This window comes from Podarcis muralis, chromosome 15 (genome assembly GCF_964188315.1).
Source record: "Podarcis muralis chromosome 15, rPodMur119.hap1.1, whole genome shotgun sequence".
NCBI lineage: Eukaryota > Metazoa > Chordata > Lepidosauria > Squamata > Lacertidae > Podarcis > Podarcis muralis.
The window spans coordinates 34,123,847-34,140,691 of NC_135669.1; the positions used below are offsets into that span (position 1 = coordinate 34,123,847).

At 47.4% G+C, this 16,845-nt stretch overlaps 1 protein-coding gene and 1 long non-coding RNA gene across 2 annotated transcripts in view; one reads left to right on the forward strand and one right to left on the reverse strand.

Moving 5' to 3' along the window:
* Positions 1 to 647: 647 nt before the first annotated feature.
* LOC144325721 (uncharacterized) lies at positions 648 to 3,383 on the reverse strand. Its single transcript, XR_013390929.1, has 2 exons — positions 3,100 to 3,383; positions 648 to 2,160 (listed from the first exon to the last, which is right to left on the reverse strand). It is a non-coding gene; the product is annotated as an uncharacterized LOC144325721 (long non-coding RNA).
* The window catches only part of GTF2IRD1 (GTF2I repeat domain containing 1), a 90,908-nt gene continuing 76,642 nt past the window's right edge, over positions 2,580 to 16,845 (forward strand). Inside the window, exon 1 of the mRNA XM_028707435.2 lies at positions 2,580 to 2,736. The gene's annotated coding sequence lies outside the window, so the exon portion shown is untranslated. The remainder of the gene's footprint in view (positions 2,737 to 16,845) is intronic.

Genomic DNA, 16,845 nt, shown 5'->3' on the forward strand with positions numbered 1-16,845 from the left:
TGAAAACAAAGACCACCACAGCCAACCACAAATGAATAACCACACCCTAGGCCAGGGGTCTGCAACCCGCGGCTCCGGAGCCGCATGTGGCTCTTTTACACCTTTGCCGCGGCTCCGGGGCGGATACTAGCGAGGGGAGGAGGCGCATTGTGCGCCCCGACACTCCCCACTGAGGCGGGCTCTGTACTGGCTGTGACGTCGCATGGGGGCGGTGCGTGCGTTAGTCATGCACCGTCCCGACGTCACCTTCCCGCCCGCTGTCAGATCGGACATTAAGGTAAGAAAGAATATATGCAGTGTTATATTTGTTTTAAATGTCGCAATGGTTTTGCGGCTCCCAGTTTTTTCTCTCTTCGGAAACGGGTCCAAGTGGCTCTTTTTGTCTTAAAGGTTGCAGACCCCTGCCCTAGGCCAACCCCAACCTCTCTCACCACCAAAGGAACACAAGTGAACAGCAGAGAACCTGCACAAGCAACGATGACAGCAAACCCTACATACATTAAGCATAATAGAAACATCGCCATCTGACCCCCACCTCCACCTATCTCCCCCCCCCCACCTCTTTCCCCCTTTTCTTCCCAATGTCTCAACAAATGAAACTGATTTGTAAAAATGTTACATGGGGGGGGGGGGAATACGAGAGACACTTTTGTAAATCAAGAAAATCTTTAATAATAAAAGCAAATTGCCAATGATTTAACTCGGATAGGATACTGTTGACCTGGTGTACTTAAGACTGCAAAACACTTTTGACAAAGTCCCTCACCCAAGACTCCAGAGTAAGCTTAGCCATCATGGGGCATGAGGAGAGGTCAGTTGCTGGTTAACACACAGGATGCAAAGGTTATAAATGAATGGACAGTTTCCCCAATGGATGCAGGACGTGAAGTTCCTCAGAGTTCAGCCCCATGGGATCTGTGCTGTTCAACTTGCTCAGTTCTTTGATGCTGGGAGCCAAAGGCAGCTGTGATTCAAGGCTGCTGGGGCAGGCTTGTCTGCACTGACTGGCAGCAGCTCTCCAGGCCACACTGAAAGCACAAAAGGATCATGGGAAATGTAGTTTGCTCTTCAGAGAACTACAATTCCTAGCACTCTTAGCAAACTACAGCTCCCAGGATTATTTTAGAGGGAAGCCATGCGCTTTCCATGTACGGTGTGGATTTGACCTGAAGGTCGCATAGCCTAGCATGCTGAAGGCCATCAAAACATTTAGGGGAAATTTGAAAATCTCCCGATAAGGACACACTCCCAAATACAGTGGTACCTCGGGTTATATACACGTCAGGTTACAAACTCCACTAACCCAGAAATAGTACCTCGGGTTAAGAACTTTGCTTCAGGATGAGAACAGAAATCCTGCAGCGGCGGCAGCAGGAGGCCCCCTTAGCTAAAGTGGTACCTCAGGTTAAGAACAGTTTCAGGTTAAGAACGGACCTCCAGAACGAATTAAGTTCATAACCAGAGGTACCACTGTAGACTGGGTATTGCTTATTTTACAACCTTCCCTCATGGAGTTCTGGACTACAACTCCCATGAGCCCCAGCCAGGACTGATGGGAATTGTAGTCCAAAACGTTTGGAGGGCACCCGAAGGCTGCTTCATTGCATGTGTCTCTTGCAAGGAACATAGACTCATAGAACTGGAAGGCACCCCAGGGGTCATCTAGTCCAACCCCCTGCAATGCAGGAATCTCAGCTGGATCATACATGGGAGGGGGCCACCCAACCTCTGCACTTGGGCCGATGAGACCTTCCTCCTTGAGAAACCGCCGGAGCATTTTCCCTCCGATCCTCTTGGGCTGCTTTGCGGGATTCCTCTGCTGAGCTGAAAACCCATAAGAAAGACAGAAGAGCATTGCCGGATCAGGCCAGCAGCCCACCCTGCCTCAGCACCTAGGTGAGGGAAACCCTCCAGCAGGATCCGTGCACAAAAGCAACTCTCCCCTCCTGGTGTTTCCAACAACTGACATTCAGAGGCATTGCTGCCTCCGACCCGTGGGGGCAGAGCGTCGCCCCCTCTGCTGCCCTCAGCCGCCGCCGCCTCCTCCTCCTCCTCCTCCTCCTCCTCCTCCACGAACTGGTCCCAATCCGCCTTTTTAAAGCCATCCAACTTGATGGGGGCCTCTTCCTCTAAGTTCTGCTGCGGGGTTTTCTTTGCATCCTAGAAAATACATTGGAGGGAAAAAAGGAAGCCTTTATTTATCTCGGGCAGAAAGACACACAAACACGGAGAGAGGGAGAGAGAAAGCTCTTGCACGCCTGCAGTTTACAATTTGCTGCTGCTGCTGCTGCTGCTGCTGCTGCAAAACTCTCTCTCTCTCTGCCTGCTTTCCCTTTCCCTGCCTCTTAATCCTGTATGTAAATGGCAGCCAATGGATGCGGCTCTTGAGCGGGGCTGGGATTAGAGCCGGGGCGAATGGGTGGCAATCTTACTGGGATTACAGAACAAAGAGGCGCCCTCCCCCTCGCTCGCCTGCGCTGCAGCCCCCGGGAGGAAGGGGCTGGCTGCATGGGCCCCCCCTGCTCGGCCCGCCACCCCCCTCCCCGTAGCATCCACCCCCACCCCCGGGGCGCCCAGGGTGCCGATTACCCCCACCCCCCCTTCCAGTCCCCCCACCCTCCTCCTCCTCTTCCCTCCTCTCTCTCCTTCCTCCTCCTCCTCCTCCTCCATACAGATTAATTCCACCCTGCAATCCAGGCGGGAGGAGCCGGCAGCTGGGAGAGGCTGATCCCTGCGGTAAGAGTAACTTTTCCAAACCCCCCAACCTACACCCCCCCCCACTCACCCCCTTCCTCCTTGCCCCAGACCCTGGTCCAGATCCACATCCCACCTCTTTCTCTCCCCCCCCCCCACGTTTGCATCGCGAGCATCCCCCACCCCCCATCTCCTCTCTTTTTTGCGCCTTGATTTTTGCGCGCGCGCGTTTTGCAGTTTGCGCCTGTCTTGCGGATGTTCCTGGGGGGGGGGGAGTGGGATTATTCGGAATTAAAAGACGTGGTGCGGTGGGGGGGAGGGCTAGATGGCCAGTCAGCCCTGATGTGTCTCAGGTGTAAGACATCGCAGTCGTTGTTTGTTGTGTGTGTGTTTTGGGGAGCTTACGGTTTGCGTCTTGGGGCGGAGAGCAGGTTGCGTCCGTGCTTTTTCCTCTTGTCCCGGTGGGGGTGGGTTGGGGGGAAAGGTTAATTTCAAGCTGAGTTGCAGGAAATGTTGATGGTGAGATGGTTTGTGTGGGGAGGGGGGGCTGAGTCTTCCTCTCTGGCATCCTCCTCCTCCTCCTCTGCGGTTTGGGAATGAGGTCAGTGTGGAGAAGCCAAGCTATAGGAAAGTGAGTTGATGATTGACTAAGACCTTTCACCCCTTCTTTCTTTCTTTCTTTCTTTCTTTCTTTCTTTCTTTCTTTCTTTCTTTCTTTCTTTCTTTCTTTCTCTCTCTCTCTCTCTCTCTCTCTCTCTCTCCCACTCTCTCCCCCCCCCATCCACAACACTTTGCTGCTTTTCATGCAGTTTCTGGTTCTCTTCCACACCCCACACACCCCCCCCCGCACCTACCTGGCCTTGCAACAGCCATTCACCCCTCTCCCCCAAACTTGAAAATTGGGAGCTCTTTTTCAGACTGCAAACGCATTCAGTCTTTTCTCTTTTCGACCCGGCCTTCCTATTTCATGTTGGACTGCAAACTGTCAGTGAGGAAGGGGAGAACTCAATGCGGTTTAACCATTTTGACACTGCCTGCATTCTTACTTTGAACAGCTATTTATGGCAATCATTATCACATTTTCAATTTCTGCTCCAAGTTCTGCCCCGAGTTGTTGTTGTTTTTTTAAAGGGCAGTTCTCTATCTCTCCCCAACTCTAACCAATCCCTTGTAACATTTCCCTCCTAATCAGAGAGATCTGATTATTGATTAAATTTTATAACAAAAGCACCCACCTGGATCCCTCCCGGCCTTCAAAAAGTAGAAATCCCTTCCCTCCCTGTGTGTGCGGCCTGCTTGCTGTTTGATTTCGTGGGTGAGCAAAAGGCACTTTGTACATGCTCAGAGGCTTCGTCCTTCGGATGCTTGGCAGTTTAGCTCTGGTGTAAAATAAAAAAAGGGATGTTGGGCTGAGCTTTGGGTAAACCCTGATCACCCTGTTCCCACCCCCCAGCAAAAGGGGAAAGTGTGGTGGGTTTTGGAAGGTTCTCTGTTTCACTGCATTTAGCCTCAGTTATCCTTTCTGTACTTGGTGTTGTATTTACAGTACATTTTTTAAAAAAGGAGGACCAGCGCTTTAGGAGGAGGGTGATCTGTATCCCTGGCATCTCCAGGTCGGGTTGGGAATATTCCCTGCCTCTGTATACCTGGAGAGCTGGTCTGACTTCAGCCCCCTCTGCTCCCCCCCCAAAAAAACCATATCTTTGGTGGAGTGGGTGCAGATTTATTCCCCCACCCCTGTGCATGTGACTGATGCTTTTTTAATATAAAGGGGGGGGAGGGGGGGTTGTACTGGCACCTCCAGAGTATTCCTGGATGACTTGGCATCAGCAGGGGCAGCCAGGCCTTCCTCCTGGGTTGCATCGATCAGCTTTGCGGCACTTTGCAAGAAGGCAAGTCGCTTTAAAAAAACAACCCCAAAACAGATTTATCCACAAGCAGGGAAGAGGCTGCAGGAGGAAAGTGTGTGTGTGTTTGTGTAGATAACCCAGCACAGCAGTACGGCTTAAAAATAGAAACGGGTGGTTTAACCGGCAAGGCACTCCCTAGGTATTTTTTTAAAAATAATAATAGAAAACCGCTAACCAGACACAGAAAAATGTGACCATGCGCTTTGCCCTTTCTGAAGGGAAATTGCAAGCAGGGCTGTTGCGGAAGAGAGGTGCCGGGGGGGGGGCAGGGGGGAGGTTAAACTCCAGGTCTGCCTAGCAAGTTGCTCCCTGGCAAAGATTTATTCCTTTTAAAAAAAAATAAAAACGACACAGTGAGGAATTTGGTCAGGAAGGGCAATGTGCCGCAAGAGTTCCTGTCGGATTAAATTCCCCTCGGTATGTTGCACATGCCGGCACATTTTCCAGTTCAGGTTTACCTGTTAATGGAAAAATTGAAGGGGGCTATTCACCTGCGCAGGTTCTGTGCTCTTTGGTGGAGATGGCAAGCAGGGTGAGGGGTGCGTGACAATTCTGTGCGTCAAGGATATATATTCATGCATGTCTTTCAAGAGAGATGGAGTGTTTTTTCCTGTGCATAAGGAGTCATGCTTGACCCAGAAGGCTACTCCCCCCCCACCTCCTTCTGTCATAGTTCACTGTGTGGCTTTGAGTGAATTCAGTTTAGTCAGTCCCTTCTCTAAGGTGCCATGTCATAACCAAGCTGCATTTGTAAGAAACATATACAGTGGTACCTCGGGTTAAGTACTTAATTCGCTGCTGCCGGGCCGCCAGAGCATGATTTCTGTTCTCAACCTGAAGCAAAGTTCTTAACCTGAAGCACTATTTCTGGGTTAGCGGAGTCTGTAACCTGAAGTGTATGTAACCCGAGGTACCACTGTACTTTGGAACTCTCTGCCTATTGATATCAGGAAGACACCTTCGCTGTTCTCTTTTTGGTGCCTTGTTTAGACAAGCCTATCCAGATAGGTATAAAGTTGATGTGTATGTTTTAATCTGCTTTTTAGTTTAGTGCCGATTTTTAAAAAATGTTCCAGATTGTTGCTTTTTTAGTGTTTTCAACCAATCACTTTTTAATTGTTTTGTTTATTCTTTTTGTAAACTGCTTCGAGGTTTTTTTGCAAACGAACACACACAAGGTCTTAGGTTCAATCCCAGGCATTGCCAGTTTTAAAAAAGGGACAGAACTTGGTTGGAGGTGACGGCAAAATATTCATTAATACCCTTGACTTCCCAACGGCCCAGCAGACAATACTAGGTTAGGAGGACAAATAGCATTTAGGACTGAGTGCTGTTGGAAGGGAGATTTGCAGATTTTGTGTATAGAAGCCCTTTGCCCATAATTTGAGCATTGGGGACAAAAAAAAAAATCTTGGTTGGGAAGCACTTCATGAATTTAAATGTTCTATATAAACCACAGTTTAAAGGTAAAGGTAAAGGGACCCTTGACCATTAGGTCGAGTCGTGACCGGCTCTGGGGTTGCAGTGCTCATCTCGCTTTACTGGCCGAGGGAGCCGGCGTACGGCTTCCGGGTCATGTGGCCAGCATGACTAAGCCGCTTCTGGCGAACCAGAGCAGCACATGGAAACGCCATTTACCTTGCCGCCGGAGTGGTACCTGTTTATCTACTTGCACTTTGACATGCTTTCGAACTGCTAGGTTGGCAGGAGCAGGGACTGAGCAACGGGAGCTCACCCCGTCACGGGGATTCGAACTGCCGACCTTCTGATCGGCAAGTCCTAGGCTCTGTGGTTTAACCCACAGTGCCACCCGCGTCCCACAGTTAATAACAGCCAATTGTGTGAATGTTTATTATTGCTTTTATATCTGAGTAGCTAAAGGTGGCACACATGGCTCTTCCCTCCCCATTTTATTCTCACAGCAGCCCTGAGAGGTAGGTTTGAACGAGAGACAGCCATTGGCTCACGGCCACCCATTGAGCTTATGACTGAGTGGGGATTTAACCCTGATCTCCCAGATTCCTAGTCCGACACTCTAACCGCTACACCACATTGGCTTCCTAGAGTCCTTCTGCTATGGGGCAGCTCTATAATTCAGTAGGTCAATAAATAAATATGGGGAAAGCAAAATGTCACTTGGAGAGAAGGATCTGAAATATTTTCCCGGAAGCTTGAATCTGTTCTGGATTGTTTCATTGGGTGTTTTAATGTGTTGTTGAATTATGGTGCTGGAGAAGACTCTTGAGAGTCCCATGGACTGCAAGAAGATCAAACCTATCCATTCGTAAGGAAATCAGCCCTGAGTGCTCACTGGAAGGACAGATCCTGAAGCTGAGGCTCCAATACTTTGGCCACCTCATGAGAAGAGAAGACTCCCTGGAAAAGACCCTGATGTTGGGAAAGATGGAGGGCACAAGGAGAAAGGGACGACAGAGATGGTTGGACAGTGTTCTCGAAGCTACCAGCATGAATTTGACCAAACTGCAGGAGGCAGTGGAAGACAGAAGTGCCTGGCTTGCTCTGGTCCATGGGGTCACGAAGAGTCAGACAAGACTAAACGACTAAACGACAACAAACTATGTTGAGATTCCTGACCTCCTTTAAAATATAAAGCGGTAAAGAAATAAATAAATATAATAAATGCCATTGCAAAAAGAAAGAAAGAAAGAAAAGTGCCTTACGTTGCAGTGACCATAACCCAGGTTTAAAGTGCTATCTGAGTTTCCAACACTGGGAATGGGATAGAAGCATTATAACCAGGAAAACTAGCATAAGATTCCCCATGTCTTAATGCAACCCCAGATTGGAACAGGTAAGGTAATTATTTTTATCCAAGAGCATCTGTGAGTGAACCACCCCTGCCCCTGGCGAGGGTGCCACTGTCACCTCGCCTCTGATGGTTTCTTATGTTTTAAACTGGACCCAGGCAGTCAAATAGAGGACTGCCTTCTGTAATGTAGGACACACTGCTGTGCTGTTGTCAACCAGGTGCTGTTGTCTGGCTGGGACTGATGGGAGTTATAGTTGGAGAACTACAGAGAGCACCCAGTGGGCAAAGTCGGCAACTGTTCTACGCATTGCACTTTGCTGCTTTCAGAGCAAGAATTACTCAGAATCGGAAAGTGTTTTAAGGGTTATGTTTTGTTCAAAGGGTTATATTCTGTCTGCTTGAGAGATGCATGGGGTTTCTGTTTAAGATGAACCCGACTTGATTTATGGACAGTCTCCTCAGTCTGCTGTCTGAAGCCTTCACTCCCGACCGCAAGCCAATAATTCGTTTGTCTGCTTGTTTTGTTAATTAGCTGGATTTTTTTATTTTATTCCAAATTTCCCCACGCTGCTTTCAATGAAAACAACGATGTAACTGCTGCAAAATGTAATCTAAACGGTCTTGTAAAAATTAAAAGCATTCAGCTGTATTAAAATCCAGCTCTCAAGAAACAAAGGAAGATTTTACAAAAACACCCCGCAGAAGCAAGACTCAGTTTGGAATAAAAGCTTCTTCAGCCCTCTAACAAGGGGGAGAGAAGAGGGGTGTGCTGGGTTATCTATATCTGCCATCTCCTGCTATTTAAAGGTAAGGTGAAAAACACAGTCATCAACTGGGATGCAGCAGCAAAAAAAGCTCATGCTATTCCGGGCTGCATCAACGGAAGTATAGTGTCCAGATCAAGGGAAGTCATAGTACCGCTCTATTCCGCATTGGGCAGACCACACCTGGAATACTGTGTCCAGTTCTGTGCACCACAATTTAAGAAGGATGTTGATCAAGGGTCTGGAAGCCAAGCCTGATGAGGAATGGTTGAAGGAGTTGGGGATGTTTAACCTGGAAAAGAGGAGACGGAGAGGAGATAGGCTAGCCATCTTCAAATATCTCAAGGGCTATCGCATGGAAGATGGAGCAAGCTTGTTTTCTCCTGCCCTGGAGGGCACGACCCAAACCAATGGATTCAGATGACGAGAAAGGAGATTCCAACTAAACATTAGGAAGAGCTTTCTGACACTAAGGGCTGTTTGGCAGTGGAACGGACGCCCTGGGAAGGTGGTGGACTTGGAGGTTTTTAAATTGAGGTGGTGTGGGCTACCTGTCAAGCATTTTCTGGCTGGGATTTCTTCATAGCAGTGGGTTGGGCTAGATGGCCTTTGGAGCCCCTTCAAGCCGTATGAGTCTGTAGCCAGATTTGGTTGTCTGCACACTAAAAAAAATAAAAATAAAGAAAATGGATTGGCGGGATCAGGTCACGGTGCCAGATTTTGGGTTCTATGGACAATTTAAGTTGGATAATTTTGTTCTCTCTCTGAAGCTGTGGGTTAAAACAAAAACCTCACCCTCCAGCCAGGACATCTTTCTCCTCCACTGCCCTATTATAAATATATTAAAGAAGGTTGTTTCAAGGGAGTGTTGCAGGAGATGTATTCCTCCCCCCCCCCCTTTGTAGACATTAAAACCACTAAACGTTTGTGTCCCTATTTATACATACATACATACATACATACATACATACATACATCCTGTAGTTATATCCCACTCCAAGGAGGTGAAGGTGACCTATGTGGTTCTCCCCCTCATCATTGAATTCTCACAATATCCCTGTGAGGTAGATTAGGCTCAAAGAGGCAGTGAGTGGCCCAAGTTTCCCCCCACTGAGCTTCCTGGCAGAGTGGGGAATTTGAACCCTGGTCTTCTAGGCCCTAGCCTGACACTCTAAACACTGCACCACACAGGCTCTCTGCGGGGTTCAAAGGTATACTGCACTGAAAGTGGAGGTTCTACTGAGCTATCTTTGCCAGCAGAATTCAGCAGCCAGGTTGCTCACCGCAGCAAGACGGTTTGAGCATATTACACTGATCCTGCTCTGACTGCACTGGCTACCAATTAGTTTCCGGGCCCAAATCAAAGCGCTGGTTTTGACCTATAAAGCCTTAAATGGCTCAGGACCGCAATACCTCAAGGACCGCGTCTTTCCATATGAACCTACCCAGACCCTGAGATCATCTTCTGAGGCCCTTTTTCGTGTGCTACTTCCTCAAGAGGTCCGGTGGGTGACAACACGAGAACAGGGTCTTTTCTGCAGTGGCTCCCCATTTGTGGAATGCTCTCTCCAGGGAAGTTCGCCAGGCAAAAACGTTCCTTTTTAACCAGGCCTTTGGTTGATCTTACTGGCATCCTATGCCCTTTTAAAATGGTTTTTTCAAAGGGGGGGTTATTGTTTTTATTCTGATTATCTATTTTGTGGTTTTATGTTTTGATTTTATTCTGTGAACCACCCTGAGACCTGGTATAGGGCAGTATATAAATTCAACAACAACAGACAAACCTTTTCGTTCTGATCCATCAGGGCTGCTCTGATGTTCTTAAGTAGCTCCAGAGCAGCCTCTCTGTCACAAGAGAGAGCTTCTAGATGGTGTGAACTTCAGCCCCCTATTTCACAGAATCATAGAGTTGGAAGGGGTTCCAGGGGTCATCTAGTCCAACCCCCTGCAATGCAGAAATCTTTTGCCCAATGTGGAGCTTGAAGCCATCACCCTGAGCTTAAGAGTCTCATTTTCTACTGACTAATGGGGTTTATATATTACTTAATCATCAAAATTCCTAAATAAAACATACCGGTATATCGAAATGACCAATAATCCCCTCTACCTTGGAAATAAAATTGGCCATTTTAAATATATACATTATAAAACAAAACGACATATTGGATTGCGTGTCAGAATGGCTTGTCTGGCGTGGCTTGTTTAATTGAACAAAGGAAGTTTTTGCCAGGTGTTGATGGCACCTGCCTAATATCAATGGGCAGGGAGTTCCAAAGACTCGGTTCCTTGCTAGTGTGGGAGGATCATTATGTTGCATTTGCAAATATAGCCTCCTTTGTGAGATTCCTCTTACCGCTTCCACTTCAAGCTGTTTCTCTCCCTCTCCCCGCACAGCCCCCCTTTTAATCCAGCGGTGAATCACTGCAAACATTCCCTATATCCAGCCTGTGCAGTGTGCCAGCTCTCACAGTGAGGGTGAAACAGGGGAGAGAGAACACAAATTCTCCCTTAAACTGCTTTTCCACGTCCGATCTCATTTCCCTCTCTCCTTGTTTGGCCTGCACCCAGTTACCTGGCGCTTTAGCGCGGGAAGGCGGCTGAGGATGACCTCCGTTTTTTGTTATCTAGCGCCTAGAGTGACGGCCGGTGATACCGATCCAAGTCCGAGGTGTATTCTGAAACCACTTTGGCCGCCACAAGCCTTTCCTGATAAGGCACAGGTTTTGAATTCCACTTATTTTCCGGGGCCGAAAAAGTAGACGCCTGCCATCATATCTGGGTCACATGGAACGTTTTCTGTGTGATTTTAATCTAGATACTGGGCTGAGTAGACAGCAGCTGAGTTTCTATTGTTAAGGGCTGGCCTGTTCCTTCTCTTTCCTTGCGCCTTCCGAACGGCAGATGTAGAATATTATGATTATTTTTTTATTTCTTGCCTTGCTGGCCTGTCCCTTCTGCAAGGACCTCGAGGCTGGGCACGTACCGAGCTCATTTGATCCTCCCAATCAGATTTGCAAGGTTGGTTAGGCTGAGAGAGGATTTAAAGTACTATTACACCACTTTAACGGCCATGGCTTCTCCCAAAGCATCCTGGGAACTGTAATAGGTTAACAGGTGCTGAGATCTGTTAGGTGTGGACAGGTACACCGTATTGAGCTAGGTCAGGGGTGCCCAAACTTTTTTCAAAGAGGGCCAGATTTGATGAAGTGAACATGTGTGAGGGCCAGATTTTACCTCAGGACGTATACTGCCATGGGGGCCAGATTAAATCGACCGGTGGGCAGGATTAGGCCCCCGAAACGGACTTTGGACATGCCTGAGCTAGGTAAACTGATAGTCTCATGCAGTCTGAGGCATCTTCCTATACCCTTCGCCAAAAGTGCTAGAAATTATCCAGGCGCCAGGAGCATTTTGCAGCTGGCGTGGGTCCAATTGTGACCACATGGAGATCTCTGGATGCCAGGCTGGTTACTAGGGGAAGCAAAATGTCCGAGAAGGACCTGAAATATTTTCCATGAGGCTAGCATTTGTCCTGTTCTGGATTGTTTTACTTGATGTTTTGATGTGCTTTGAGATTTGTTCTTTAAAACATAAAGCAGTATAGAAATGAAATTATTAATGATAATTATAATAAACCACTGCAAGAAAATAAAAGGCAACTAGACATTCTGTTGCGGGAACCCGTAACCTAGGCCATTTGGCAATTAGATTATACAGTGGTACCTCGGGTTACATACGCTTCAGGTTACATACGCTTCAGGTTACAGACTCAGCTAACCCAGAAATAGTACCTCGGGTTAAGAACCTTGCTGCAGGATGAGAACAGAAATCGTGCTCCAGCGGTGCGGCGGCAGCGGGAGGCCCCATTAGCTAAAGTGGTGCTTCAGGTTAAGAACAGTTTCAGGTTAAGAACGGACTTCCGGAACGAATTAAATACGTAACCAGAGGTACCACTGTATACCTGTGTTTCTGACACTGCTCCCAAAGCATCCTGGGAACTGTAGTTTGTTAAAGGGTGCTGGGAATTGTTAAGGATCCCTGTTTCGCTCACAGCTACAGTTCCCAGAGCCCCGTGGGGAAAGGAATTGATTGTTAAATCGGAGAATTGTAGAGATGGAAGGGACCCCCAGTTTTGGGAGGAGGACGAGCCGGTGTTTGTCCTGAGCAATGGCGGCTTAGAAGGAGCATCCTATGGCCTCTCTATGGGTGCTGCTGTCCTCCCTTGGTCAGCTGGGCGAGAAAAAAGGAGAAGCGGAGCGCAAGGACTCTTTATTTTTGAATGCTTTGTGCAAAAAAAAAATTGGGGGGTCAAGGAGGGTCAGTTGGGTGGGGAGTAAGGAATGTCCCTATTTGCATCTGAGGAATGTTGGAGGGTATGAGATTCTTCATCTCAGGGTTATGGGTTTGACCCAACCCCAGATTTTCTGTGTCTCATCCACCCTGGCTGCGGAAGGGAGATGAAAGCTTGTTTTGAAGATGGTTGGGGGGCAGAATTTCAGTCCCCCTGTCTGCTTCCGGATCATAGATGTTCATAGCAACCTCAAGTGGTCTGTCTTCTCCCTCTGCCTCATTTTACCTCATGTGGGTCCCCCCATCGTCTCCTCTCCTCTCTCCATCCTTGCTGGCCTCTTGCCACAGCTTCTCTGACCAGTTTTATGAAGAGAAGCCGCCATGGAGAGTGTTTCTCGTTTTTAAGGACAAGCACCTATGCCAAGCAGTTTTCAAAAACCCTGGTGAAATCGGGCCCCAATGCTATTAATACAAATCTTGCGGTGGGGAGCGAGAGGCGGGAGGCCTTTGAGTGAGGCATTAAACATTTATTAAAACCATTAGAATTAGTGTCAGGTCGTATTGATTTAAAAAGAGAAGCGCAGGGGAAGCTGCAGTCGACGGCGAGGTGGGCAGAGGAAATGCGTCTCCTTCCCCCCTTTCCTTTATTATTATGACATTTGTATCTCGCTTTTCCTTCAAGGAAACGTGGTTCTCATTTGGTCCTCACAACAACCCTGTGAAGTAGGCCAGGTGAGAGAGACAGAGCGAGTGCATGACTGGGCCAAGGTAACCCAGCGAGCTTTGTGGATGAATGGGGATTTGAACCCTGGTTTGTCAGGTCCTAAGACTCAGCTACATTAGTAGAGAAACAGCGATTTGAATGCGCTATGAACCTGCAACACCAGATGGCGCCAGAGAGCAGGAAATTTTACAACACAATTTCCCACAGGGATTTTTTCCCCTTTTGTTAAAACGATCTAATTTCTGATTTATTTATAGCGTTTCCCCCCTCTGTTTAGATCCACCCCCAGTCCGACACATCAACCATCACACCATACTAGTTCTGGGCTGCAGTGCTGGCTCCAGGTTTTTGTAGGAGTCATTAGGTGAGATCCCTCTGTGTCCTGTGCCCCCGGGGTCTCTCCAGTAATATCTGGACCAGAGTTTTTCATTCAGGACAGGGTACTTGACTGACCAAAAGCAGAAAACATGATTTGATCAACTGACCATTCAAATATTTTGAAAAGTTTTTTTTTTAGTTTAGAAATGAGATATGTTTAATCATCAGGAGGGCAGAACCTTGGTTGATTTCAGGAGCTTTTGAAGTGAGTTAACCATGATGCAACATGACCGGGTTTTGTTTAATTGTAGTGTGTTAGTATAACCCTTCCCCCATTTATTGATTTTTGCCATAAACAGTAAATGACTAAAAAATGAACAGGAAATTCTGAATGTTCAGTATATGATTCATTTGCATAACCTTCTTATTTCCCTACTGCTCATTTACTGCAGCTTTAAAGCAGGCATAGGCAAACTTGGCCCTCCAGATGTTTTGGGACTACAACTCCCATCATCCCTGACCACTGGTCCTGTTAGCTAGGGACGATGGGAGTTGTAGTCCCAAAACATCTGGAGGGCCGAGTTTGCCTATGACTGCTTTAAAGTCACACTGTTGACCCCTTGTATTCTGATAAAACATATATATAGATGTGTTTGCCGACAGATCTGCTTGTGTGTGAACACATTATCATACATGTGTGACTAGATGTTATTTTTGTTCAGGCTTTATTGTAGCTTTTAACCATGTTAGGTGTGGAGCGGTTGACCAAACCACTTCTCTCTGCATTTCCTTCTGGCACGCAAGGGTCACTCTTCATAGAGAATGCACCTGTCAATCAGTTGCTAGTATCTCATGATTCACCAACACTCCTCTTACAACAGACTTGCCTTTCCTGCTCTTTGTGTTGTTAAGATTGTTGATGATCACCATCAGTTGTTTTCTTGCTTCTTTCTTTCATGGAATCCTAGAACCACAGAGCTGGAAGGGATCCTCCAAGGATCCTCTAGTAGTCCAACCCCCTGCAATGCAGGAATCTTTGTGATCCAGTATTGCTTTTAGCCGCTGTGATCCAGTATTAGAAACTCAGATAATATAAGCGACACACCAAACAGCTTTTTGAAGCAAGTCACCAAAACAGAATGTCTAGTTGCCATTTGGGGGCAAGATGGCTCTAAAGTCTTGGTCCCCCCCCCCCAATGATGCACGGATTGTGATTCATTACCAGCTAAGCAGCTGGTTAGTTCAGATGACAACCTTCAGCTAGGTCAAGAACTTTGAGAACTTGAAAGAAGAAAAGTCACTTGATCCAGGGACAGTCCGTGTATATATTGGCCTATTCCGACCTCTTTTTCTTAATGGTGACACGGAACATAAGGTAAGAATATTCTTCACAACTGTGAGCAGGGCAGTGGGGTTGGGTACGTGAAGACAAGCTAGAACAATTAGCTCTGATATTGTTGACTGCTCCTGCTCAGGCTGCACAGAAAAAGCATTTTGAATGAATCAGAAATTCAGGCTGATGGTGCAGATAAAATAGAACTGATAGAATTGTACAGTATGTGAAAACAGTCCAGATCCAATGATCCGCAGGCATGCACCTCCAGATGGTGGAGATTTGAGGCACCATCCTGGTACCCAGGCATCTTCGCTTGGTCACAAGTGTCCGATAGTGTGGGAATGTTCAGGGTGGCAGGAGAGGATATATTGTTTATTAATATCCTTCCTAACTTGCACTAGCAAGTCCCTTTACTTAGCTGAGTGCATTCCCCTTTACGCAGCAGAAAACTGGTTGCAGACTTGTCCAGATTGAATTGTGTTCTAATATTTTCCTGGTAAGACCCCTTGAATCCCTCCTATAAAAGAATAAAGGCACCACAGTCTTATTCATAAGCAATAAAAAGCAAGTTTACTCACAATCAGGCAGAGCACAGTGTGATCCCTGAAGGCAGGCTTTTAGGCTTAAAGTTACAAACATATACAAAGAGGTTTACCCCATAAGGGAGATGATCTGGGGTACTGCGTGGCTGGCAGCCAGCAGTTCAGGAAGTTCGCAGGAGGAAAGGAAGATGGAAAAAAGAGAGAGAGCGTGGCAGCATGCCTTGGCCTTTTACCAGGTCTGGAAAGGTCACGCCCACAAACTAGTCACATGCAAGGAAGGATGCTCCAGCCAGGTGTAACAGGAAGTTTGACTGGCTAGACCAACATCCCCTTGCACGTCCACTCTAGGAAAACAAGGAATGTTGTATTTGACTGCTCCCAGTGGATTACATGCCACAGATAGCCAGGTGCAAAAAGTGCCTGGCTAATTTTGAACACGGCTCTGATCCTAAACCTCTGCTGCCTTGCAGCTATACTCATTCATCAGAAAGGCTTTGGGAGTAAACCCCAGGGAAGAATGCGTATCCACTGCCTTGTAGGACATCTTCGGGAGAAGAAAGGGCTAAGGAGTAAGCCCTACATGAATCTGGACTGGACTTTTATGCAAGGAACGACTGGGAAAATTAAACTCGTTTACCCACTTCCAAATCTAAAGTGACGGAGTTCTGAATTCTGCCAACTCAGTAGCCCTATTCAGATGGTCTTGATGCATGCAATTAACCTCATGTAAAGAGAGAACAGGGGGCGCGGGTGGCACTGTGGGTTAAACCACAGAGCCTAGGACTTGCCAATCAGAAGGTTGGCAGTTTGAATCCCCACGATGGGGTGAGCTCCCATTGCTCGGTCCTTGCTCCTGCCAACCCAGCAGTTTGAAAGCACGTCAAAGTGCAAGTAGATAAATAGGTACCGCTCCGGCGGGAAGGTAAACAATGTTTCCGTGCGCTGCTTTGGTTCGCCAGAAGCGGCTTAGTCATGCTGGCCACATGACCCGGAAGCTGTATGCCGGCTCCCTCGGCCAGTAAAGCGAGATGAGCACCGCAACCCCAGAGTCGGTCACGACTGGATCTAATGGTCAGGGGTCCCTTTACCTTTTTAAAGAGAGGACAGGGCAAACTGTGCTGCTCTCCACCCTTGCTTGCATTTCCTGCAATATCTGTGGGACATATCTGCAGATTTGCATCTCTGGGAAATACATTGCTGTTTTCCTGAGCTGGAACCTTGTGCCATCATGCCCTTAGTATGTGGACAGCATGCATCCCTCCCTCCCTCCCTCCCACACCTGCAATCTTAATGTCTAAATAGGGCTAAGACTAACACCTCGTTCTGTGTAATGGGTAGATAAAATGTAAGAGCCTATTGATTTTTCATTCATTATGGCCACTGCAGCTACTAAAGCTCTGCAAAATTTTTTTAAAGTATAGTGGTACTTTTGTTGTCAAGGTCCGTATAGTGAAAGCTATGGTTTTCCCAGTATTGATGTATGGAAGTGAGAGCTGG